Source organism: Prionailurus viverrinus, chromosome F2, assembly GCF_022837055.1.
Source record: "Prionailurus viverrinus isolate Anna chromosome F2, UM_Priviv_1.0, whole genome shotgun sequence".
Lineage (NCBI taxonomy): Eukaryota > Metazoa > Chordata > Mammalia > Carnivora > Felidae > Prionailurus > Prionailurus viverrinus.
The window spans coordinates 83,611,558-83,637,654 of NC_062578.1; the positions used below are offsets into that span (position 1 = coordinate 83,611,558).

Here is a 26,097-nt window from a genome sequence, read left to right on the forward strand (position 1 = left end):
ATAAACAGCTGGTTATCACATATGTTGTATGTTATATGTATACTCCATACTCTTGTAATAAAGTAAGCTAGAGAAATTGTATTAAAATCATAAGAAAGAAAAAAAAGAAAATCTTAAGGGAGAGAAAACACATTTACAGTATCATACTATATCCAAAAAACCTGCATGTAAGTGGACCCACATAGTTCACACCCAGGTTGCCCAAGGGTCAAATTTATAAATTTGTAAAGGAAAGGAGACAAAAGTATGTGAGATAATAATTACAGCCAGAAGGCAGATGTCTAGATACTAGCAATATGCCAACGCAGACAGTTACAGTATAATGAACATAAGTAGATTAACACAGTGAAGGCTGGAGGAAAACCACCAGATTAACTCCCTACATGTGCTTCAAAGCTGCACATGTGAAGAGTGCTCTCGTTATACAGTAGATAAAATCATATACAAAATTGCTGTTTTTTAACAGTTTTTCTAACTTACAAAAATTGCAATTTCACATGGTTCAACTTCGTATTGTATTTCCACTGAGTCTTACCTCAATCACAACAAAATATCCTTCAGGCTAGTAAATGCCCCCTTTGTGAAAAAATTTTTTAAGTTTACTTATTTATTTTGTGAGAGAGAGAAAGCAGAGAGAGGGAGGGGGAGGGAGGATCCTGAGCAGGCTCCACACTGTCAGCACAGAGCCTGATGTGGGGCTTGAACCCACAAACCATGAGATCATGACCTGAGCCAAACCCAAGAGTCTGGTGCGTAACCATCTAAGACATCCAGGCGCCCCTGAATGCTCCATTTTCAGTCACCACTAGCCCTAGAATAATCTAAGTATGGAGACACAAGAGTTATCACCAAGTCAAGTTCAAAGTTCAAGAGTCTAAAAAATGTAAGACATTTTGTAGAATATTTCATGGGGTCTAAACCAAGAGACAAGAGAATTCCAAACAATCTTCCAAGGAATCCTCTGGCTTTGGCTCATTCTCTGGTTTCAGTGCTCCCCATGTTGACAGCTATACCTCACAACCATACTCCCTCCCTGGAGGTTTCCCAAGCACTGAGCCAGCCTGCTTCTCTCCCCCACCTTCCCTAGCTGCCTCACGCACATCCGCTTGTCCACGCCCCTCCAACTGCGGGACCTCCCTCCAGGCCCCCCCCCCCCAAACCCTGCCCGCCGTCAATCAAGGCTCTTTTTTCCCTCTACACCCTATCCTTTCAACTGCTGGTTCTTTTCCCAGTTTCCACTATAATCTCTCTGTAGCTAAGTCCAGAATCTCTGCCCTGACCACGTCTCTCCCAAATGCTGGGGGAACCTGCCCTGAATGGTGCTCCCAATGGAACTCTCCTCCTCAGATCTCTTTCCCAACCTTGGCACGCGCTTGCACTGCGCTGCATACCTGCTTCAGTTTGTGACAGCATACTGGTCTGCCCCCTGGCTCAAGGGTGTGTGATGCTCCCTTGCCTCTCCCCCAGCATCATGTCCCCACCACTGCCTATCCGGTCCGCGGTTCTCAACATTTGCCACCAGTCACCTTTTCCCACGTCTCACGGCCTCACGCACACACTCGGGACAGAATCCCCTCTCTCTGGGTAAATACAGAAGACTCACTTGCTTTCAGCCTTCCCTCCCCCAATCCATCTCACCTCCACTGCCACACCGAAGAATCTCCCAAAAGGCCAGCCAACATCACCTCAAATGGTGCCCCCAAAATAAAGGACACTCCTTACACTAACATCTTCTGGGGATGGCGCCTGGATGGCTCAGTGGGTTAAGCATCTGACTCTTGGTTTCCGCTCAGGTTATGATCTTGCAGTTCATGAGTTCGAACCCCATACTGGGCTCTGCACTGACAATGTGGAGCCTGCTTGGGATCCTCTCTCTCTCCCTCTCTCTTCCCCTGCCCCCCCCCAAATAAATAAATACACAAATACATAAACTTAAAAAATAATAAAAACGTACAAAAATAAACTTAAAAAACTAATAATTTTAAAATTAAAAAAAAAAATCTTCCAGAACTTGCCATACAAAACGGTTGCTACTGGCCATTATGGCTATTTGAATTTAAATTAAGATTAAAAAAGGCTTAACATTCAGTCTCACAGGCCACTTTTCAGCACTCAATAGCCATTCACGGCTAGTGGCTGTTGCGTTCCTGGACAGCACAACTTGAGAGTGTGCCTGTCTTACCATCTTGGCCCAGAATCATTTCCTATTTCCACTCTGTTCCAATAAAAACATCTCACTAACTGCTCCTCAATTATGCTTCCCACTTGCCAAGTCCCACTCCTACCTGAGGAACATTGCTCTTCCTCACAAAGGCCTCAAGGGGTCCCGTAGGGTGATCGCCAGTCCCCCGCATTTCCAGACATCCCAGTCCAGCTAGGCTTCAGGGAGCCCTCCCAACTCCACCTTCAGAATGCACCCAGTTCAGGGGCACCTGGGTGGCTCGTCAGGTAAATGTCCGACTTTTGATTTTGGCTCAGGTCATGACCTCATGTTTTGTGAGTTTGAGCCTGGTGTTGGGCTCTCTACTGTCAGTGTGGAGCCTGCTTGGATCCCCTGAACTCTCTCGGCCCCTCCCCTGCACACGTGTTCTCTCTCTTCTCTCTCTCTCTCAAAAAAAAAGAATGCACCCAGTTCAAACACAGGCACTCCTGAACCACCACAGCCCCCTTCATGCACACAGATGCATATGCACAGACATACACACGTGTTCACACACTCACACGCATGCTTACACACTCACACCTGCTCACACACTCACACACATGCTCATACACATATGCTCACATACAGCCACATGCTCACACATACATATGCTCACACATACGGCCCCACACTCACACACATGCTCACCCTCACACACATGCTCACACATTCACGTGCATACTCTACCTTCCCACAGCAGCCACAGAGAGTTTTCCAAAGTGTCTATTCAATGAAGTTGCTACAATACAATGATTTACAAGAAATATATATTTGGTCTTCATCCACAATTCCTAAAAAACTGCTTCAGAGCTATAAAGGTGAGATGGGTGTCTTATTACTAACAAAGGTGACTTTTGGACCCCATGCGAGGGGGCGCTGGTTGCCAAGAGGACCAACCAGGTGATTAGAGGATTATGAGTCCCATCCCCTGAGATCTGGGGAGGCGGGGCTGGGGCTGAGCCCTGGGCTCACCTACTCCCCTCCCAAAGCTCCAAACAGCAACTTTCCCACCCTCATTCTCCACAGAGAGCCTGCTTTCTACTCCTCCAAGAAAAGTTTCGGAAGAGGACTCCCAAGGCCACCATGGACCACCACACCTCTCGGCCCTCTTGCCAACCACCCCCCAAACGTGTGCAGCAAACCTGACACACTCCAGCAAGTGTCTCCTCTGCATCATTTCTTCCTATCTAAGGGGTTAGTCCCATCAGCACATAAATTGGGTGTGATTTCCTGCATCTTAGAAAACACCTGCATAAATAACCTTCTGTTACCCCTTGGCAGCAAAAATCCTTGAAAAAAGGTGCCTGTACTCACTACCTCCAATTTCTTTTCATTTTTTCCCTAAGTCTACATCAACACGTTTTGGCTCCCCACCACACACACACCTCAGAATCTTCTCTTCCAAGTCACCAAGGACCTTGATGTTGAATCCAGTGGCAGTCCTCATCCTTGCTTCTTTAACCTTGCAGCCCCAGGCACTGAAAGCCACTCCTCCTCCCCAGTGACCACTTGGGTCAGCCCGTGCTCTCCACTGTCCACCTGGATCACCCACTCTTCCCCACTGTCCACCTGGATCACCCACTGCTCTCCACAGTCCACCTGGATCATCCCGTGCTCTTCACTGTCCACCTGGATCACCTCCTCCTCCCCACCGTCCACCCGGATCACCCACTGCTCTCCACCGTCCACCTGGATCACCTCCTTCTCCCCACTGTCCACTTGGACCACCCACTGTTTCCCACTGTCCACTGGATCACCCACTGCTCTCCACTGTCCACCTAGATCACCCATGGTCCCCCACTGTCCACCTAGATCACCCACTGCTCTCCACTGTCCACCTAAACCACCCATGGTCCCCCACTGTCCACCTAGATCACCCACTGCTCTCCACTGTCCACCTAGATCACCCATGGTCCCCCACTGTCCACCTAGATCACCAACTGCTCTCCACCGTCCACCTGGATCATCCCCTACTCCCTACCATCTACCTGAATCATCCCTCGCTCCCTACCGTCCACCTGGACCACCCACTGTTCCCCACTGTCCACCTGGATCACCCATTGTCCCCCACTGTCCACCTGGATCACCCACTGCTCCCCACCGTCCACCCTTAAAGAAATTAAAGAACCCCTACAGGTAAGCTATCCCATGTTCATGAAATGTTTATCTTAACATTGTTAAAATGGCGAAACACTCCAAATTGATCTACAGACTCTACAGACCCTTGTCAAAATTGAGCTTACTTTTTTGCAGAAATTGACAGGCTGAACATGACATTCATATGGAAGTTCAAAGGACTGAGGAAAAAAAAAATCTTGAAAAGGAAGATCAAGTGGAAGACACACTTTCTGGCTTCAAAACTTGTAAAACTTCAGTAATCAAGAAAGACAGGGTGGTACTGGCATAAGGACAGACATACAGACCAATGGAGCAGAGTTGAGAGTTGAAAATTTTAACCCTCCAATTTACACACAGGTTATTTCTAACAAGGGTGTCAGGATGATTCGACAGAGAAAGAATGAACTGTCTTTTCAACAAATGGTGCTGGGACAACTGGATGTCCACATGCAAAAGAACGAAGCTGGACACTTACCTTACACCTTACACAAAAATTAACTATAAAACTCTTAGAATACAACGTAAGAGTAAATCTTCATCACTTTGGATTAGGTATTGGTTTCTTAGCTACAACACCAAAATACAAGCAACAAAAGAAAAAATAAATTGGAATTCATCAAAAGTTAAATTTAAAACTTCTGTGCTAACGACACCATTAAGAAAGGGAAAAGACAACCACAGAATGGGAAAATACACTTGCAAATCACGTATCTGATCAAGGGCTTGTATCTAGAATATACACGGAACACTTATAGCACAGTAACAAAAAGATAAATAACCCAATTAAAGAATGAGCAAAGGATCTGAGCAGACTCTTCTCCAAAGCTGACATATAAATGGGCAGTAAGCACACGGAAAGATACTGAACATCACTAGCCACCAGGGAAATGCAAATCAAAACCATAATGAGATAGTACTTCACACCCATTAGGACAGCTATAATGAAAAAGACACACAGTCACAAGTGTTGGAGAACATGTGAAAAAAATGGAACCTTTATACACTGGTGGCAAGAATGTAAACTGATGCATCCACTTGGGCATTTCCTCAAACATAGCCCTTTAGCTACTATAAGATGTAGCAATTCTAGTCCTAGGCAAATACCCAAAGGAAATGAAAACATATGTCCAAACACTGGTTCTGGAACATGCACATTTATTCACAAATGTATACAAACAGCAGCATTAGTCACAATAGCCAAAAAGTGAAAACAACTCAAATGTCCATAACAGATAGATGGGAAAACAAAATGTGGGGACACATGGGTGACTCAGTCTGTTAAGCATCTGACTCTTGGTTTCAGCTCAGGTCATGATCTCATGTTTGGGTTCATGAGCCAGAGCCCCAGGTCAGGCTGACAGTGTGGAGCCAGGTTGGGATTCTCTCTCTCTCTCTCTCTCTCTCTCTCTCTCTCTCTCTCTGCCCCTCCCGAGCAAGCACACACGTGCGTTCTCTCTCTCTCAAAATAAATAAATGATCGAACATTTTTTTAAAAAGATAGAAAAACAAAATGTGGCACTCAGACAATGGAATATTATTCAGCCATAAAAAGGAATGCAACTCTGATGTGTGCTACAAGACACTGAGAAGCAGGACAGCAGCATCTAAGACCAGTGGCCACACTCCCTCCCGTCACCCTCCACATGTAACCCATCAAACCCCACCAATGGGACACCTCTGCCCACCTCTTAGCTTCTATCCCAAGTTCACTCACGTGAACCTACTTCCGTACTTTCATCTTAATTCATTCTGATAGGACAGCCAGGGTGATGCTTCAAAAAGATCAGCTGTTCAGGTCAGCCTTTTGGCAGCTCCTGTAGTTGGTATGATCTGGTTGGCTGCCTGCCTTGCCCCATCTCTTCCCCTGCTCCAGGCTCCCAGTCCACAGGGCCCTGCTGCCCCAGGGGTGCCACGTGGCTGATTCTCCTCCCCACTCTCCATCCATACTGTGGCCTCAGACTCGATCTCATACCCAGAGGCGTTTTCCCTGACCCATCATCTGAAAAGGGTGCCCTAGATTTGCTCTCACAGTCTCACCCCCATCTTTCAGGGCAGGGTACCACAATCGGGCAAGTGCATGTCTGTTCCCTGCACTGGCCTCTGAGCTCCAGGAGGCAGGGGCCTCACCCCTGCATTACCAGCAACCAGCAGCACTGCCTGACACTCAGTGGATGAAGAGAAAGGAACGACCACCCGCCTCCAACGCCAACAGTGCTGCCGGTGGTGCTCCCTCCTCCCACACAGGGACCCTGACCAGGACAGGCTTCATGCTCGGGAGGAAGCACAGAGCTTTACGAAGCCCTGGGACAGCCAAGCTTCTCCAAATGCCCATCAGGGTCCTCCATGTCCTGAGTAAATGCCAACTCCAGTTTGTAAATTCCTAACGCTGGCATTCTTTAGGCACTACATGGGTGACATGAAATGAGGTCTCCATAAGGGCCACCACACAGGCTCAGAGGGGCACTGATGAAGCCCCTGCCCCACAGCATTCCGCACACAGCTGTGCACTGTCACCACCAGGCATGTAGTCCCACCCTCACAAGTGATTTTATCATGTAAAATACATTACAGTGGATCAAGGCAGATAATACCTTTATGTAAGTTCTGATGTCTTCTGGAAAGGAAGTGAATGGCTATAGCTAGGGCTAAAAAAGATTCTTGCAACACTCCTCACTGAACTTAATTGCATTCTGACTACAGCAGGCGGGTCTAGATGAGGGGGCTGCCCCTCCAGGAGGCACCCTCCAAGCTCTCAGCTTTGCAGACATGCCCCCAGTTGCTGACCTCCTGCCCTGCCCACCCTTCCTTGGCCACAGAGTGCTACTAGAAGCTTTCTACACACCTGCTGTTTCCTTCCTCGTGCTGCCCTTTCCACCAGGGGCACTGTTCCTGTGCCTGGCTAACACCCTTGGAGACTCAGTCACACATACCCCTCCTTTTTAGATGAGATACCCTTTCCTCCAAAAAGCCTACCTAAACTTTGTTCATTCTAGGGTAGGCTAACAGCCACCACAGGGCTCTTCCCAAGATCCCAGAGATGCGTCTACCACTGCTGTCCACATGAGGGTATCACAATCCACTCCCGTGTGTCCCCCACCAGGGGTCTGGTCTGTCTCCATCTCAGGTCACCTGACTGACAAGTGGCTGGCACATAGCAGGTTACAGGAGAGACCAGGAGCAGGATAAACATGGGTGGGCCTGGAAGACAGAGAAGCAGACATCAAGTCTTAACAAACCAACGGAGAAGGGCTCTACCCCTGAGCAATGCCCATCCTGGGCCCCAGTGGCCACAGGCAGGAAGGCCGATGCTATTCCTAGACAGCCACCTGTGGTCTCCACACATCCCTACAATGAAGGTCTCTGGGCTGGGACCCACAGTGTTATTCTCTCCCAACTTTTGGGAACAGAGGCTGCTTCTTGGACTTCCCAGAGTTGGAAGAAATAGGAACCCTAATAGCACAGCTGAATTGTGAATACAGAATATAATGGCCAACCCCACAAATAGAAAAACAATACAGTTCAGAAGCCGCTTCCCCTTTATTGGTAACATATGCAAAGTGATGCACAAGTAACGTGAGAACTGTGGACTGGGGAAACGTGGGCCGCAGGTGCTTCATCACAATGCCAACTGCTCTGAAGAACATACCGGCCATCACAAAAATCCCAGGGAATGGTTGAAGGGACTATAATAGGAAGCCACCAGCAGTGTCTTAGGGACAATATTACTGTAAATCTCAACCCATGAAGGAAGTATCAGCCCCTCTGATTAGTGCTGGAGACTCTAGGGTCCCCAAGAAAAGCCCAAGAGAGGCCCTCCTGCCCAGCCTCCTGACTGGAAGGAGGGGGTCCAGTTTTGTCATCTGTAAAATGGGGGTAATGAAGGGGCCTCAGTGGACTGCCAGGAGGACTGAAGGAGTTGATACATACTGTACCACTGTAAGTATTACAGCAGCCCCCCACATCCACGGGGGTATGTTCCAGGCCCCCAGTGGATGCCTGAAACCCCAGGTAAAAACCAACTCTAAACATACAAAGTTTTGTCCTATACATACGTACCTATGATAAAGTTTAACTCATAAATGACACGAGATTAATAACCATAATAATAAACCACAACAGTTATTAATAATACACTGTAATAAAAGTTATATGAAAGAAAGACAAAGAGAGGAAGCAGGATGGACATAAGAGTACATTCAAAAAGGAAAATCAGCTTCAATACCAGGAGCCCGATGAGGGCTTTCAGGTCTGAGCCCCAGCACCCTGGCTGGGGTGGCTGGTTTACACTGCAGCCAAAAACACCTGGGCTTTTGCTGGTCTTCGACCAGTGTTCACGAGGACAGAAGAGAGGCTCTGCTGACTCATCAGCCTCTTGGTGTTAAAATTAAGGTTTTAAATCCTTACATGCCTATAACACTCGGTATTCTACAGGATCCTCTAGGACTCAGTCATGCTTCAGCCTTACAACACCCCTGAAAAATAAACAAGGTAGATACAATCTGAGCCACAACCAAAAGCGGAGGCGCAGATGTTAAGCAATTTATCTGTGACCAGCAATTTATCTGTGACTGCACTGGTCAGGGATTGAGTCAAAGCTTAACTCAAGTGGGACCAGTGCTGCATCCGGTACACCGGCAGCTCTGAAGATCAGGGATTTACTGCCTCACTTTCCATGCTGCCCCCTGGACTTCTCCCCACCACCCCAGGACTGCGTCAACACCAAGACTCCCTGTGGGCTCTCACCTTGGAATGCTCCCTCCTGAAAAATCCTAGTCACTCTTGTTTTTAATAGCTTTATTGAGATAAAATTCACATAGCATACAATTCACCCATTTTGGGGCGCCTGGGTGGCTCAGTCGGTTGAGCGTCTGACTTTGGCTCGTGATCTCATGGTTCGTGAGTTCAAGCCCCGTATCAGGCTCTGTGCTGACAGTGGGGAGCCTGCTTGGGATCCTGTCTCCCTCTCTCTCGGTCCCTCTCCTGCTGGCACACGCGCTCCCTCTCTCTCTCAAAAATAAAAATCATTAAAAATTTAAAGTGTACACTATACTGATACCAGTATATTCAGATCCGTACAGTCTTCACCACGATCACAGGATGTTTTCATTACCCCCCAAATAATCCCATGACTCTTAGCTGTAATCCCCCAGACTCTAGCAACCACTAATCCACTTTCTATGGATTTGCCTATTCTGGACGTTTCATGCAAATGAAATCATATCATATGCGGACTTACATGTCTGGCTTATTTCACTTAGCACAATGTTTCAAGATCTACCCACATTATAGTATGAATCAGTACTTCACGTGTATTTATTGCCAAATAATATTCCACTGCACAGACAAACCACATCTTGTTTATCCATTCATGTGTTGATGAACATTTGGGTTGTTTCCACTTTTTGGCTATTATGAAAATGCTGCTGTGAATATCTGTGTACAAGTGCTTGTGTGGGAGTGTTCTAGTCACTCTTACCCATGAGAACACATGAAAAGTAAGCCAACTTCCAATTGAGAACCCCATTTAACCTGACAATACTGTATTATTTGAGATGTAGACAACTGGGAGAAATAAATGACCAAAGGAATTGGACAGTTAAATAAAGAAACAAGAGCAAAACTCAATCTAGTGGAATAAACATGATTAAAGAGAGAAGTGCTATTTCTAGGGATGGGTCCTACAGGCATATTCCCACATCACCAAACGCTGTGCCTTCAAAGTTACTTGTAACTGCACAAAGTATGATATTCAGCAGTAGGGGCTGCTTAGATAAATCACACCACCTCCATGGAGCCAAACACGACACAGCCATGAGAAAGAATGAACTGGGAAATGCACTGATACAGGATGACCTCCCAAACATATTTAGTTTAAAAAGGCAAGGTTCAGGGGGCGCCTGGGTGGCGCAGTCAGTTAAGCGTCCGACTTCAGCCAGGTCACGATCTCGCGGTCCGTGAGTTCGAGCCCCGCGTCGGGCTCTGGGCTGATGGCTCAGAGCCTGGAGCCTGTTTCCGATTCTGTGTCTCCCTCTCTCTCTGCCCCTCCCCCGTTCATGCTCTGTCTCTCTCTGTCCCAAAAATAAATAAACGTTGAAAAAAAAAATTTTTTTTTAAAAAGGCAAGGTTCAGAAACTTTTTGGAAAGGGTAGGAAAAAGAAAATAAGTGTATATATTTGCTTTTATAGTTACAAAGTATCTCTTAAATGAGATACAGTGGGTGCCTCCAGGGGACCACAGGCTCCTGGGGGTAGAAACAGGACAGACACAACACTGTGCCCAATCATGAATGTGAATAAATTATCTATTCCAAAAAAGATTTTTTTTTTCCTTAGGAAGCAAAAATAAAGGCAATCTACGAGAATAAAAAAATTATACTTGCAATCCCTATAAAAAAATAACACCAGCATTCTTCACAGAGCTAGAACAAACAATCCTAAGATTTGTATGGCACCGGAAAAGACCCCAAATAGCCAAAGCAATCTTCAAAAGGAAAACCAAAGCAGGAGGCATCACAATCCCGGACTTCAGCTGTATTACAAAGCTGTAATTATCAAGGCAGTGTTGTACCAGCACAAAAACAGACACTCAGATCAATGGAACAGAATAGAAAACCCAGAAATGGACCCACAAACGTACGGCCAACTAATCTTTGACAAAGCAGCAAAGAATATCCAATGGAATAAAGACAGTCTCTTCGGCAAGTGGTGCTGGGAAAACTGGGCAGCGACATGCGGAAGAATGAACCTGGACCACTTTCTTACACCAGAGACAAAAATAACCTCAAAATGGATGAAAGGCCTAAACGTAAGACAGGAAGCCGTCAAAATCCTCGAGGAGAAAGGAGGCAAAAACCTCTTTGACCTGGGCCGCAGTAACTTCTTACTCAACACGTCTCTGGAGGCAAGGGAAACCAAAGCAAAAATGAACTATTGGGACCTCATCAAAATAAAAACCTTCTGCACAGCAAAGGAAACAATCAGCAAAACTAAAAGGTAACCAACGGAATGGGAGAAGATATTTGCAAATGACATATTAGATAAATGGTTAGTATCCAAAATCTATAAAGAACTTACCGAACTCAACACCCAAAAAAACAAATAATCCAGTGAAGAAATGGGCAAAAGACATGAATAGACACTTCTCCAAGGAAGACATCCAGATGGCCAACCGACACATGAAAGAATGCTCAACATCACTCATCATCAGGGAAATACAAATCAAAACCACAATGAGATACCACCTCACACCTGTCAGAATGGCTAACATTAATAACTCAGGCAACAACAGATGTTGTCGAGGATGCGGAGAAAGAGTGTCTCTTTTGCACTGCTGGTGGGAATGCAAGCTGGTGCAGCCACTCTGGAAAACAGTACGGAGGTTCCTCAAAAAACTAAAAATAGAACTACCCCAAGACCCAGCAATTGCACTACTAGGCATTTATCCAAGGGATACAGGTGTGCTGTTTCGAAGGGACACATGCACCCCCATGTTTGTAGCAGCACTATCAACAATAGCCAAAGTATGGAAAGAGCCCAAATGTCCACTGATGGATGAATGGATAAAGAAGATGTGGTTTAGGGGCGCCTGGGTGGCGCAGTCGGTTAAGCGTCCGACTTCAGCCAGGTCACGATCTCGCGGTCCGTGAGTTCAAGCCCCGTGTCAGGCTCTGGGCTGATGGCTCAGAGCCTGGAGCCTGTTTCCGATTCTGTGTCTCCCTCTCTCTCTGCCCCTCCCCCGTTCATGCTCTGTCTCTCTGTCCCCAAAAAAAATAAATAAAATTTTAAAAAAAATTTTTTTAATTAAAAAAAAAAAAGAAGATGTGGTTTATATATACAATGGAGTATTAATCGGCAATCAAAAAGAATGAAATCTTGCCATTGGCAACTACGTGGATGGAACGGGAGGGTATTATGCTAAGCGAAATTAGTCAAAGAAAGACAAATATCATATGACTTCGCTCATATGAGAACTTTAAGATACAAAACAGAGGAACATAAGGGAAGGGAAGCAAAAATAATATAAAAACAGGGAGGGGGACAAAACATAAGAGACTCTTAAATATGGAGAACAGAGGGTTACTGGAGGGATGGGGGGGGGGAATGGGCTAAATGGGGGAGGGGCATTAAGGAATCTACTCCTGAAATCATTGTTGCACTATACGCTAACTAACTTGGATGTAAATTAAAAATTAAATTAAAAAAAATTATACTTAAGAAAGCAAGCTAGTTGTAAGCAGCCAACATGGAGGAAACGAATAAAGGGCCAGTCCTCTCCAGGGTGAATCCTGCCCAAACCCACCATCTTTACTGATGTCAACGCACTAAGAAAATGTTGCAACGAGACACTGAGAGCACAAACATCTCTTGCCCTCAAAGACCTCCCAGTGCAGAGGGGAGACAACTCTCATCTGTGCAGTGACCAAAGAAAGGCATAGCTAAGAGCACCATGGGATACAGAAGGAGAACTTGATGTGCTAAGTAAGGGAGGGATCAAGACAGGTTCCTGCTGGGACAAGCCCCACTGAGGGTCAAAGGAGATGAAGGGGTCACTCAAGCTGTGCCTGTTTTCAGGGGCGGAGGGAGGGAACGTGGAGTAGGGCTTGGCCTTGTAGCACTGGCTGGTGTCACTGGAGAGCAGAGTGCGAGTCAGGGCACACAGGAAAGAGCAGTGTAAGAGGCACGGGAAGCCAGGGAGGAGCACAGCCTGGCATCCTGCCCGGGGGGGGGGGGGGGGGGGGGGGGGTGGCTGCTGGGTACATCGCAGGGTGCCCTAGCAGCAGTGCTGGCCTCCACACATTCAGTGCCAGGAGCGCCCGCCCCCAAGCTGGGACACCGAAAAACTTCTACAGACAAATCACCGCTGGGTGAGAACCAATGCTCTGAACACATCACCTGAGCCAGAGGAAAGGGGGCCGACCCAGAAGGGGCAGCCATAATGCGAAAGCGCACAGGCCCTGGAGGATCAGTCTGAGGAAGGATAAATTTGGTAACTACTTGGCGGGTACAATGAGTAGAACCCGCAGCAAGATGTTGTGGTTAGGGGAAGACCTAGGAACACCAGGCTGTTCCAGGTAGAAACCAGCCAGATGACGGTCACAAAGCACCAAAGGGCTGAGGCCAACGGTGAAGAAGGATGCAGGGTCTGAGAAGCCTAAAGGGCTTCTGCATCCGGAGGCTGGCAGCCAAGTCTGAGGCTGAGGGGATTAGTCTGGCTGGCACCATCACCCTGGTGAGACCACCCAGAGTACAAAGCAGACCCTCTATTTCCTTGGGGGGGGGGGGGGGAAGTCCACCCCAGCACACGTGCAGGAGGAAAGGCTAGGTAGGATAGGCATTTTTATCTCTATCTCAGAGATTTTCAACTTTGCTCACATAAGCTATTGCGTCACCATTTGTTCTGAACGTTAAACATTCTCACCCTTAAACCCCACAAATGTCCAAAGACTCTACTTAAAGTAGAAGGATTCCCCCCCCCCCCCCCAGTCTTAGTGTCACAGATTTAAAGGAAATGAGATGCAGTTATCTACGGTAAATCTAAGAATCCAAGATACTCTCCCTAGATCTGAGAATCATTTCCTTGGGAAATGAGGAATTTTCCTGCTTTGCTCTGAAGCACGTTAAATCACTTCTTCCAACAGCTTAGCAAGACAGAATGTTACAGAACTGGTAATTCCAAGTTCTTATTCTGTGGCTTGTGTCCTGTCATTTAAGTGTGTTAATAAATTATCTTTCCTATTACAAGGATAACACTGTTCAGTGAAGTGTGACAATTGCTTCAGTGGTTTAACTCAGAGAATGAAGTCTCACTTCTGTCTACAAGAACCCTACCTGCCCCCAAGGACAATAAATAACTACCACAGGACTGAGTGGCTCGTTAGCAGCTTTCTTCTTCTCAAAACATTTTCATAACGTACACATTATAAATACATAATAATTGATATATATTTTATTTATACAGAATAATGTATCGAAGTTCATGAGATTTGTTGTTTACCTTTATAAAGACTATGACCCCAGCTAGCTTGTGTAGGAAAAGAGCATCAAAGACTTCAAGTCAGTGTAAAACCAAGGCGGTGCCAGGAGTACACAACTGAAGAGCCAGCAGCCAAGCAACCAGGCCCTGGAAACCAGATCTCGGCAGTGACAGCTCCCAACTCTGCCCAACACGTACAATGTACGGGGCCCAACGTGTTTGTGTCTCCATTCACTGAGTCCTCGCGACCTAGGGAGCCAGTATTACTGGTGTTCCCATTTTACAGATGAGAAAGCAAAGGCACAGAGTACAAAGCCAGTAAACAGAAGAGTCAGGACTCAAAGGCAGGCAGTCTGGCTCCAGAACCCGCCCTCTTCTCCACTCTTGGCAAGACGGCTGACTAGACAAAGTGCAGGCCGAGAGATCCACTGGCCTCTGGTCACTCACTGAGCAAGCGCGGGAGGGTCATCAAGTCTGCGCCCAGAACGCTTTACGCAGGGTCTCCTTGTTTTACAGTCACACCTCCTATCGAATCTCCTTCCCCTCCCCCAGCGAGAAGAAACACACCTAGCTCATTGTGAAAGGGGAGCCGCTGCCCGGGAACCACCTGCTGTTTACAGAGGCACCCCGGACCCACAGGCTCTAATTCCTCTCACTGGCTCCGAAGACAAATCTCCTATTGTCTGCACCATGGGAGGAACACGAAGCCTCGCAACTGTAGGTTTCTGCAGAGGTCACTGGAGGTTTGGTTAAACCCTACGACACCGAACGGAGGGCGGGCGGCGGGGGGACGGGGGGGGGGGGGTGCGCTGCATTTTTGCTGTTGAAGGTTGCGCAGCGCCCACAGCAGCTGCTGGTGGGAGCAGCATGTAACACACCCACAGCTGCCGCGGCCTCGCAGCCGGCCGCACGTTTTGAAATAAAAGACGTCCTGACCCCCAGATGCACAGCCTGCCTCACTCGTAGCCCTCGACACGGAACACGCGGCCTCCACCCACACCACTCCCGCAACCAGGAAGCAACCGAGAGAATTCCGGCTCCAGGAGGGCTGCGCCCCGGGGCGCCCCAGCCTGCCGCGCTGCAGAGGCCAGATCTGCGAAGCCCTGCGGACACGGCCCGCACCCAGAGACGCGCGACACGACTCCCCGCGCCCGGACAAAGCCCCCACCCCGCACCCCGCCCCGACTGAGCCCCGCAAACCACGCCGACGCCCCACACTCGGGCCCGCCCTCAGGCCGGGCACACTCACACCCACACTCACCCACGGCCGAGGCCACTCACGCTCACCGTCAGTGGGCCACACTCACGGTCACCCACGGGCCGGGCACACTCGCACTCACGCCCACCACGGGCCGGGCACATTCACACCCACCTCACACACCCTGCCCCCCGCGCGGCCTCGACCCCCCAGCGCCCCGCGCCTCCGCCCAACCCGGCCCGGCACACCCACGCTCCCTCCCCTCCCCGCCCCGGCTGCAGCCCCGTCCGCCCTTTCGGAGGCCGCGGGCCCGGACCTCGGCGAGGCCGGGCGGGGGCCGCAGCGCCGGCCCCTCCGCCATCTTCCTGGCCCGCGCCGCCCACCGCCCGCGCTCTCACCCGCCGGCTGCTCGCGGGCCGCGCCGCCACAGCCCTTCATCCCGGCCTGAGCGCCGCACCCGAGCTTTCCGCGGCTCTCCCGCCGCAGCCGCCACCGCAGGAGCAGGAGCAGCGGCAGGAGCAGCCCGCTCGGTCCGCGTCCTGCGCCGCCGCCGCAGCTGCCGAAGCCGCCGCTGCCGCCACCGAAGCCGCCGCTGCCGCCGGCCCAGTGCGCCGCAGCCGCGCGTCCTCCCGTCACCAGCGCAACCCCCCGCCTCCGGCCCCGCCCCCGCGCCTCCCGGCTCCCGCCGCCAGGGGGCGTCTCCGCGAGCCCGGTGCGCGTGCGCCGGCGTGCGGCCCGCAGGGAGCCAGAATCCTGCCCGAGGGCGCGCGCGGCCTGCCGGGAGGCGGGAGTGCGGTCGAGCCGGCTCCGCCCACGAGGCGAGCGGGCAGGTGAGCCCCGCGGAACGGACGGCCCCCTGCCCGGGAGACGCCGCAGCCCTCCTGGCAGTCCCACGGCCCGCACCCTGGCCGACCTTTCCAGTGTGATCGCTCCGGAGACTCTCCATGTCCCTTTGGTGGGTGCAGTTGACGCTTCAGACGTCTCGCTGTGGAGTTGGTGTCATTTTACCTCCGGAAACCATATCGGACCCCCTGAATCTCAGATTTCCCTTTTCCTGGATTCTGGAAAGTTATCAGCCTTTGTCTCTTTAAAATATTGGTTCTCCTCCATTCTCGTAGTCTCTCGTAATTTGTTAGCTAAGTCGGACGATCTGTATCCTCCGTGTCTGTATTGTTTTCTATCATTTTGCTCTGTCATTCCTAACTCTTGGTAATTGCTCAGTTTCATCTTTACTAGTGCTCTCTTCAGCATTCTCTAATGTCTCTAGCTAGCTTCAAGCTTTTAAAAATCGTTATTACCCATATCCATTTCTAAAAGTTGCATTTGACTTCTGTTTCTAAGCTAAACAGCCAGAAACTCACAACGAACCACAGAAGCCCACACCACTCGGTCCCTGGCCACACCCTGCATCCCACCATCGGAGAAACCGCAAAGGGCCGGAAGCTCGATTTTAAAAAATCCTCAACTGAGTTCCATTTCCTGTGCCGCAGCTCACTCCTGCTGCGCTCCACTGCTGCCATGTCTCCTCGGGAGCTCTCTGACCAGGAGTGTGGCACCACTCGTGCACCTCCCTTTTGGGCCATCCTCACACTTCATACCCAAACGCGTGGACAGGTGGTCTCTGCTATTTTGTCTGGAGCTCCGTCTCCATTGTAGGCACCTGAGAAAACCCACCCTGGATGAACCCAACCATTCTCCATCATGACCGCTGGAGAAACATCACACACCCAGGCGAGGTGGTTTCACTTTAAACTTAAAATGAGTACTTCACACTCACCTGCAATCTTGTGACGTTCTCAGGTAGCACAAGCCCCTCACTCTCCAAGTGACCACCAGAATTTCTCAGGCCTCTCTAGTTGAACCTCCCAGATGAGACCAAAACTCTTCTTATCACCAAACCCAAAGGGCCACCCATATCCATCCTCTGCCCTTCACCTTCCTTCCTGAAAATGTGCAAGCATTATTTCCCTGCTCCTACCTAAGGCAGTCCCTCCCCTGGAGAACTGGAACCTGCTCCCTCTTAAATTTTCAAAGATTGTGCGTAGCTATCTCCTCTCCTAATCGTCTGTTTGTCTTTCTCTAATTATTTCCATGAGCATACAAATACACTCTGATATTTTTCATTACAAATAGACCAAAAAAAAAAGGGAGGGGGGCTCCTTTAACTTCATAGCCTCCTCCCAGGTCTATGCCGCCCCTCAGCCTCCCTGGTGGCTGTGCTGCTCAAAAAGCTGCCTGCAACTCTTACCTCTTTCTCCTCTCATCCTCCAATTCCATGGAACACATCCCTATTTAGGTCACTTGTTGCTGACTCCAGTGTACTTTTTTCTGTTGTCATCTGGTAATCCTATCAGGAACATCCCACATGTTGAGTCTGAGTTCCTTTTGTTGACGGGAGCACTGGATGTACAAGTTCAGGGCTCCAATGACTTCGTGTGTCATATGCATGTAACACCGCAGGATGTCAGTTGGTTTTTTTTTTAATGTGTATGTTTGAGACAGAGCATGAATGGGGCTGGGTCAGAGAGAGAGGGAGACACAAAATCTGAAGCAGGCTCCAGACTCCGAGCTGTCAGAGCCAGATGCGGGGCTCGAACTCATGGATCATGAGATCATGACCTGAGCCGAAGTCCGATGCTCAACCAACTGAGCCACGCAGGCGCCCCACACAGGATGTCAGTATTTTGGCTAAGGACAGCAGGTAAGACATGTCCACGTATTCTAGAAAGATGCAAACACCTATATTCAGGGCTTCTAGGATGCTGCCAATGACTGCTCCATAATTCTTTGCCCTTCACCATTCCAGGTACATGTGAACTAGGAAGTGAGAGGGTGAATGAAGGTTTCCTTGGAAAAAGATGTAGACCTACTAGTGTGTCTCCATTCTCCTTTCCCACCTCCTGCCAAACATAGGTGAAAGTGTTTATATAATGGAAAAAAATAAATATGGGAAAATATATATTGGAGAAATGATCCAAAATAAAACCCAGGTGGAAATTTAATATCACTGAGGCAGTGAAATAATTGAAGTGAGAAACATTGCCAAGGTAAAAAGGAAATTACGTTCTGTTAAGAGAGTACAAATAATTAACAATATTGGTAACTTTAAAAATAAAACTGCCAGTTATTTTGCCAGCAAAAATGGGCTTATTCGGTACTAGCAGAGAATTGCAATTCAGGATAAACAAGCTAAAGCAAAACCGTAGGCAAGTCTTCAGAGCAAAAGAGAGCAAAACTTTTATAGAGGAAAGTGGGTAGTACCGAGTATCTACCTGCAAGTGAGTTCGGTACACGAAAGTTGTATTAGGCTGCAAGGAGTGGTGAGCTCCCTCTGCTGGCCTCCCAACTCCGTCTTAAACGAAGTTTACTTTATTCCGTTTCACAATATATACAGTTGGTCCCTAAACAACATAGCTCTGAACTGTGTGGATCCACTTATATGTGGATTTTCTTCAATAAATATATTAGAAGATGTTTTGGAGATTTGTGATAATTTAGGAAAACTTGCAGTGGCCCTTGGGTGGCTTGGTTAAGTGTCCGACTTCAGCTCAGGTCATGAGCTCACGGTTTGTGGGCTTCCTCCCCTCCCCCCTCCCCCATGTGGGCTCTGTGCTGACAGCTCAGAGTCTGGTGCCCGCTTCAGATTCTGTGTCTCCCTCTCTCTCTGCCTCTCCCCTGCTTGCACTCTCTCTCTCTCTCAAAAATAAATAAACATCAAAAAATAATAATACAAATTTTAAAAACTTGCAAACTTCATAGCCTAGAAATATGAAAAAATAATTTTAAGGTTAGGTGTGTCAGGAATGTATAAAATATGCAGATACGAGTCTACTGAATCATCTACTACTGTCAAATGTACACGAGATTATAAAAAGTTAAAATTTATCAAAACTTATGCACACAAATACTCACAGACCACGTATAGCGCCATTCGTAGTCAAGAGAAATATAAGCAATCTAAAGATGCAGTATTAAATCATAACTGCATAAAATTAGCTGCAGTCTTTTTCAAAAGAAAGCTACAGGGTCTCCTGTGTGGCACAGTTGGTTAAGTGTCCGACTCTTGATCTCGGTCAGGTCATGATCTCCCAGGTTCGTGAGTTCGGGCTCTGCACTGATGGTGTGGAGCCTGCCTGGAATCCTGTCTCTCCTTCTCTCTGCCCGTCCCCCTCTTGTGCACTCGTGTTATCTCTCTCTCTCTCAAAATAAATTAATTAATTAAAAAAATTTTTTTTAATGTTTATTTTTGACCGAGAGAGAGAGACAGAGCATGAGCGGGAGAGGGGCAGAGAGAGAGGGAGACACAGAATCCGAAGCAGGCTGCAGGTTCTGAACTGTCAGCACAGAGCCCGACGCGGGGCTCGAACTCACAGACCGTGAGATCATGACCTGAGCCGAAGTCGGACGTTCGACCGACTGAGCCACCCAGGCGCCCCTAAATTAATTAACTTAAAAAAAAAAGCTGCAGACCCAAAATGACATCACATAGACCAAGTCACCAAACCAGGGCTTACTACCTAACCTAATTGCTTTTTCGCCCTGCCCCAGAAATGTAGTCTTAGAAATTTTCTGGTCAGCACCAGGAAGGTAATCTGACAAATGGGCCTCTCCATCTCCCAAAGGAAGATGAGATAATCCACCTTCTAAGGGCTTTTTGTCCCCAAATGAAGGTGACCTCACCTAAAATAATCCTTTTTTTTTTTTTTTCTGGTTATGACTTCCCTGTTCTGCTTTTAAAAACTGTTCCATTTCTGTGGCCTTTTGGAGCTCTGCTCTACTTGATACATGGTTGATTCATGAATCACTTAATAAAGACAATTAGATCTTCAAATTTACTTGGTTAAATTTTGTTTTTTTCACAGCACACAATGTACCACTGTGATAAATATCAGCCACCTCCTGTTGCTATTGTGAGCTCCAGTGTTTTAAGGGTCCACTGAAAATGCCTTGTGACGTTAATTACCCCATATCAGCATTTTGCCTCTCCAGTAAATTGTGTATCACAATACAAGTCATCTCTCATGGTTCTCATGTATTTTTCATTGTATTTAGTGCAATAGTATAAACCTTGAATAACACTATGGGACCCATACGAACTGCCACTAATGATGCTCCCAGGAAGCAGGAAAAATGATGTTAAAAGAAAAAGTTGGATTGCTTCATATGTGCTGCAGATTGAGTTCTGCAGCTGCAGTTGCCTGCGATCTCAAGATAAATGAATCCAGCCTAAGAACCATTATAAAAAGAGGAAAAGGGACACCTGGCTGGCTCAGTCAGTAGAGCAGGCGACTCTTGATCTCAGGGTTGTGAGTTCAAGCCCCACATTGGACATGGAGTTTACTTTAAAAAAAAAAAAAAAAAAAAAAAGGAGAGAGGGAGGGGTGCCTGGGTGGCTTGGTGGGTAAAGTGTCTGACTCTTGATTTCAGCTCAGGTCACGATCTCACGGTTCGTGGGTTCAAGCCCCATGTCGGGCTCTGTGTCGGGCTCTGGGGAGCCTACCTGGGATTCTCCCTCTGTCTCTCTCTGGCCCTCCCTCCTTCCCTCTCTTTCTCTTAAAATAAATAAACTTAAAAACACTAAAAATAGAGTGAAGAAAATTCATGGAGCTGTTGCTGCAACTCTGCCAGGAGGACTGAAAACCTCACAATTATTGTGAAATACCTTTTTATCTCATACTGAAAATGCAGCTTTTGTGTGGGTGCAGAATTGCTATAAGGCATACCTGGAGACCCCGATATGATTTGAGAAAAAAGCCACGTCATTCTGGGACAACTTAATATAAAAGGAAGTTGAAAGATCTAAAGCTGGAGAATTCAATGCCAGCAAAGGATGGTTTGACAATTGTTGAAAGAGGTTTGGCTTAAAAAATGTCAAGAGACGCAGCTTCAGCTGACCAACAGGCAGCAGGTGAGTGCCTAGATGCCATTAAGAAAATCATTGAGAGGGGCGCCTGGGTGGCGCAGTCGGTTAAGCGTCCGACTTCAGCCAGGTCACGATCTCGCGGTCCGGGAGTTCGAGCCCCGCGTCGGGCTCTGGGCTGATGGCTCGGAGCCTGGAGCCTGTTTCCGATTCTGTGTCTCCCTCTCTCTGCCCCTCCCCCGTTCATGCTCTGTCTCTCTCTGTCTCAAAAATGAATAAAACGTTAAAAAAATTAAAATTAAAAAAAGTAAAAAAATCATTGAGAAAAGACATCTGCCTGAACAGGTTTTTCATGCAGATGAAAGTACCTTATCATGGGGTAAAAATGCCACAAAGAACATTTATTAGTAAGGAAGAGAAGTGAGCGCAAGGCCTTAAGGCAGAAAGGGAGAGGCTAACTCTACCGTTTTGTGCAAATTCAGTCTCATTTATGATTGGGACTGTCCTTATCTATAAAGCTGCTGACTCCTGAGCTTTGAGGGGAAATAATAATCACCAGCTGCCAGTCTTTTGGTTGTACCAGAAGGCCTGGATGAGAAGCCGTTCCCTGGACTGGCTCCACGAAGTCAGGGAGTACCTTGCCAGTAAAGGAAGTAGCTTGCCTTTGAAAGTTCTTTTCGTATTGGACCATGCACCTGTCCACCCAGATCTCCACGAGTTCAATCCTGAAGGCACTGGAGTGGTCTACTTGCCCTCAAACAGTGTCTCTAACTCTGTCTAGGTCAGGGGGCCATGAGGACCTTTAAGGCTCATTATTCATGGCACTCTATGGAAAGGTATGTCAATGCTATGGAAGAGAACCCCAGTAGGAACTCACAACATGAAAACCTGGAAGGACTACACCATTGAAGATGCCGTTATTGTTATAGAAAGGGTTGTGAAAGCCATCAAACCTGAAACAACGAATTTTTGTGGAGAAAACCGTGTCCAGATGCTATGCGTGACTTCACAGGATTTACAACAGAGCCAATCAAGGAGATTACGAGATTGTGGATATAGCAAAAAAGGTGAGGGGTGAAGGGCTTCCAAATGTGGGTCTTGCAGAAATTCAAGAGCTAACAGACACCAGACCAAAGGGACTAACAGAGGACAACTTGATGAAGGTGAGTGTTTCCAACCCAGTGCCAGACGATGAGGAAGAAGATGCACAAGAAGCAGCACAGAGAGCAAGTGGGCATAAGGCAATCTGGCAGAGAGATTCTGATTACTCAAGACTGCTTTTGACTTCTTTTACAACACTGACCCTTCTGTGATATGGGCCCTGAATTTAAACAGTGGAGGAAGGATGAGCACCTATACAATACATTTTAATAATTTAAATTTTATTAACTTTGAGACGGGGGGGGGGCGCGCAAAGTGGGGATAGGGGCAGAGAGACAGGGAGGGACAGAGAGAGAATCCCAAGCAGGCTCCACATTGTCAGCGCAGAGCCTGACTCGGGGCTCAAACTTCCCAATCGTACAATCGTGACCTGAGCCAAAGACGGGTGCTTAACCAATTAAGCCACCCAGGCACCCCTGAAACATTTCCAGAGAAGTGAAAAAGCCAAAAAGTCAAGATAGAAATGATGATGTATTTCTGCAGGGTTACACTGAGTGTGCCTCCCTCCCCTCCACTTCCCCTCCTTCTCGGACCACTCAGCGTGAAGTCGAGGAAGATGGAGAACTGTATGAGGGTCCGCTTCCACTTGATGAATAGTAAATAACCATCAAGCAGTCCGATTAACAAACTTGCCTCTTGTGTGTGTGTCCTTGTGTGGAAATCTAGTAACCGTATGGCAAGAACTTCATGAGATATTTTGTGTCATCACCATCAACTAGGCATAACTGGGCATAACAAAGGCATAACGTGAGGGATGTTCAATACAAAATTCATGCGTTAGTTTTCTTACTATTTTATAACATTGCTTTCAAAGAATTACATTACTGTACAATATGTCTCTCTCTCTCCTGATTGGAGAAAATGTGTATCAGCCTATCACAGGTAAGCGTGCTTTTTTTTAAGTAGCAGTTTCTAATGCTATATTATGAACATGACTGTAATACTCTATGCCATACAAATTTTATAGCAATTCATTTATTAGTACATAGGGTAGGCTACTGTGTAGCAATCATATTAATTACACTAAGCTACCATAAAGCAATCCCGTTACTGCCCGCATCAATGCATGGATTGTTATGCCTGTAAATAAATATGAATGTCTTTTTCACATTATCTTTTCATTTTTGATGTCTAGTGTTAGTAACACCTATAATATCTACAGTGTTTTATATCATATAAGACAGTATCGACATAGGTACTGACAGACGATTCATCTTGTTAGTGGACAATGTAAACAATATCAATACAGTACTGTAAATTTATTCTCTCTTCCTTATTATTTTCTCTTTTTTTTTGCTTTTTTCTTTTTAAGATGAACACACAGTATTATATTATTTTTGGGTGTACAACATAATGATCTGACAATTCCATACATTACCCAGTACTCATGGTGATAAGTGTACTCTCGATGCCCTTTATTTACTTCACCCATCCTCGCCACAACTCCCCTCTGCCAACCACCAGTTTGTTCTCTGTATTTGAGTCTGTTTTTTGTCTTATTTTCCTTTGTTTGCTTTTTTTTGTTTGTTTCTTAAATTCCACATAGAAGTGAAAATATAGGGTCTTTGTCTTTCTATAATTGATGTTTCACTTAGCATTATACCCTGTCGGTCCGTCCATGTTATTGCAAATGGCAAGATCTCATTCTCTGCTATGGCTAATATTCCACTGTGTATATACACCACATCTTCTTTATCCACTCATCTATTGGTGGGTACTTGAGTTCCTTCCATATCTTCGCACTGTAAATAATTCTGCGATAAGCATGGGGTGAATATATCTTTTCAAACTAGTGTTTTTATTTTCTTTACGTAAATACTCAGTAGCGAAATGACTGGATCATATGGCAATTCTATTTTTAATTTTTTGAGGAACTTCCACACTGCTTTCCACAGTGGCTGCACCAATTTACATTCTTACCAACAGCACATGAGGGTTCCTTTTTTTCTACATCCTCCCCAACACTTGTTATTTCTTGTGTTTTTCTTTTGCTTTAAGCTTATGTATTTTTTTGAGAGAGATAGTGACTGGGGGGAAGGGCAGAGAGAGAAAGACAGAGACAAAGACAGAGACAGAGACAGAGACAGAGACAGAGACAGAATCCCAAGCAGGCTCCACGCTGTCAGTGCAGAAACCGATGCGGTTCTCGATCTCACAGCAGAGAGATCATGACCTGAGCTGAAACCAAGAGTCAGAGGCTTAACCAACTGAGTCACCCAGGTGCCCCACTTGTGTTTTACATTTTAACCATTCTGACAGGTGTAGGGTGGTATCTCATTGCCATTTTGATTTGCATTTCCCTGATGATTAATGATGTCAAGCATCTTTTCACGTCTGTATGTCTTCCATGAAAAATTGTTCAGGCCTCTGCCCATTTTTTTAACGGGATCATCTGGGCTTTTTGGTGTGGAACTCTATAAGTTTTTAAGACATGGTGTGAATAGTAATCCCTTTACCAGATATATCATTTGCAAATATCTTCTTCCATTCAGTAGGTTGCCTTTTTGTTTTGCTGATGGTTGCCTTCACTGTGCAAAAGCTTTTTATTCTGTTGTAGTCCCAATAGTGTAACCTTATGATTTTCTTAATGACATTTTATTTTCTCTAGCTTATTTCATTGTAAGAGTACAGTTTATAATAATATAACATACAAAATATGTGTTCATTGACTGTTTATGCTATAGGTAAGGCTTACAGTTAACAACAGACTATTAGTAGGTAAGTTTTTAGGGAGTCAAAAGTTATATGCAGATTTTCGACTGCATGGGGAGCTGGTGCCCCAACCCCTGTGTTGTTCAGGGTCAGCTGTATGAACAGAACTTTTCATTGTGTTTACATTTGGAACATTCCTTCCATCCTTTCATTCATTCATGCAACAAGTGCTTTTTGTGTGCCACCTGTGGGCATTCTTCTAGATGCTGAGGGTAAGAGCAAGCCAAGCAAAGCCCTTGTCCTTGTCTTTGCGGCATTTGCATTTTGGTTTGGGAGAACATTCCAGTTTTCAAAGGAAATCTCTGTCACTACCTGGTCTGCTGTCATATATTTATTTGTTTATTGTCAGTCTCCTCATTAGAATGTCAATTCCAGGGGGCAGCGTCTTCTTCATCACCAAATCAATATTACAAATGAAGTCAAGTCTGCGGACTCAAGTCTGTGGAGTTGCACCACGAGCCTTTGTGTGAAGCTCTTTCTGGGGACAGTGTGGGCTTTTGTGTCAAAAATATGTCTGTCCAAGGTGTTCATCACGGCAATGTGGATGGTGACAACAAAACTGCTCCATCAGTGGAATCCCCCAGCTTCATGGCTCAGGCGATAATTTTGAAGTATCTAGGCCAAATCAGTGCTGGCTATGCACTTGTGTGGGGTTGTCACATAGCTCATCGCTTGCAGGTCTGCTGAGCTGAAGAAGATTGATCACCATTCTGGGGAAAAAGCTGGAAGATGACCCCAAATTCTTGAGATCTGGTGATGCTGCCATTGATATGGCTCCGGCAAGCCCATGTGTATTGAGAACTTCTGTGACTATCTTCCTCCAAGTTGTTTTGCCGTTCTTGACATGAAGCAGACAGCTGCTTTGGGTGTCAT

General features: G+C 46.9%; 1 protein-coding gene across 3 annotated transcripts in view; it reads right to left on the reverse strand.

Moving 5' to 3' along the window:
• The window catches only part of ARHGAP39 (Rho GTPase activating protein 39), a 110,105-nt gene extending 94,013 nt beyond the window's left edge, over positions 1 to 16,092 (reverse strand). For all 3 annotated transcript variants that reach the window (XM_047842347.1, XM_047842345.1, XM_047842344.1), the window contains exon 1: positions 15,890 to 16,092. The gene's annotated coding sequence lies outside the window, so the exon portion shown is untranslated. The remainder of the gene's footprint in view (positions 1 to 15,889) is intronic.
• Positions 16,093 to 26,097: the final 10,005 nt, after the last annotated feature.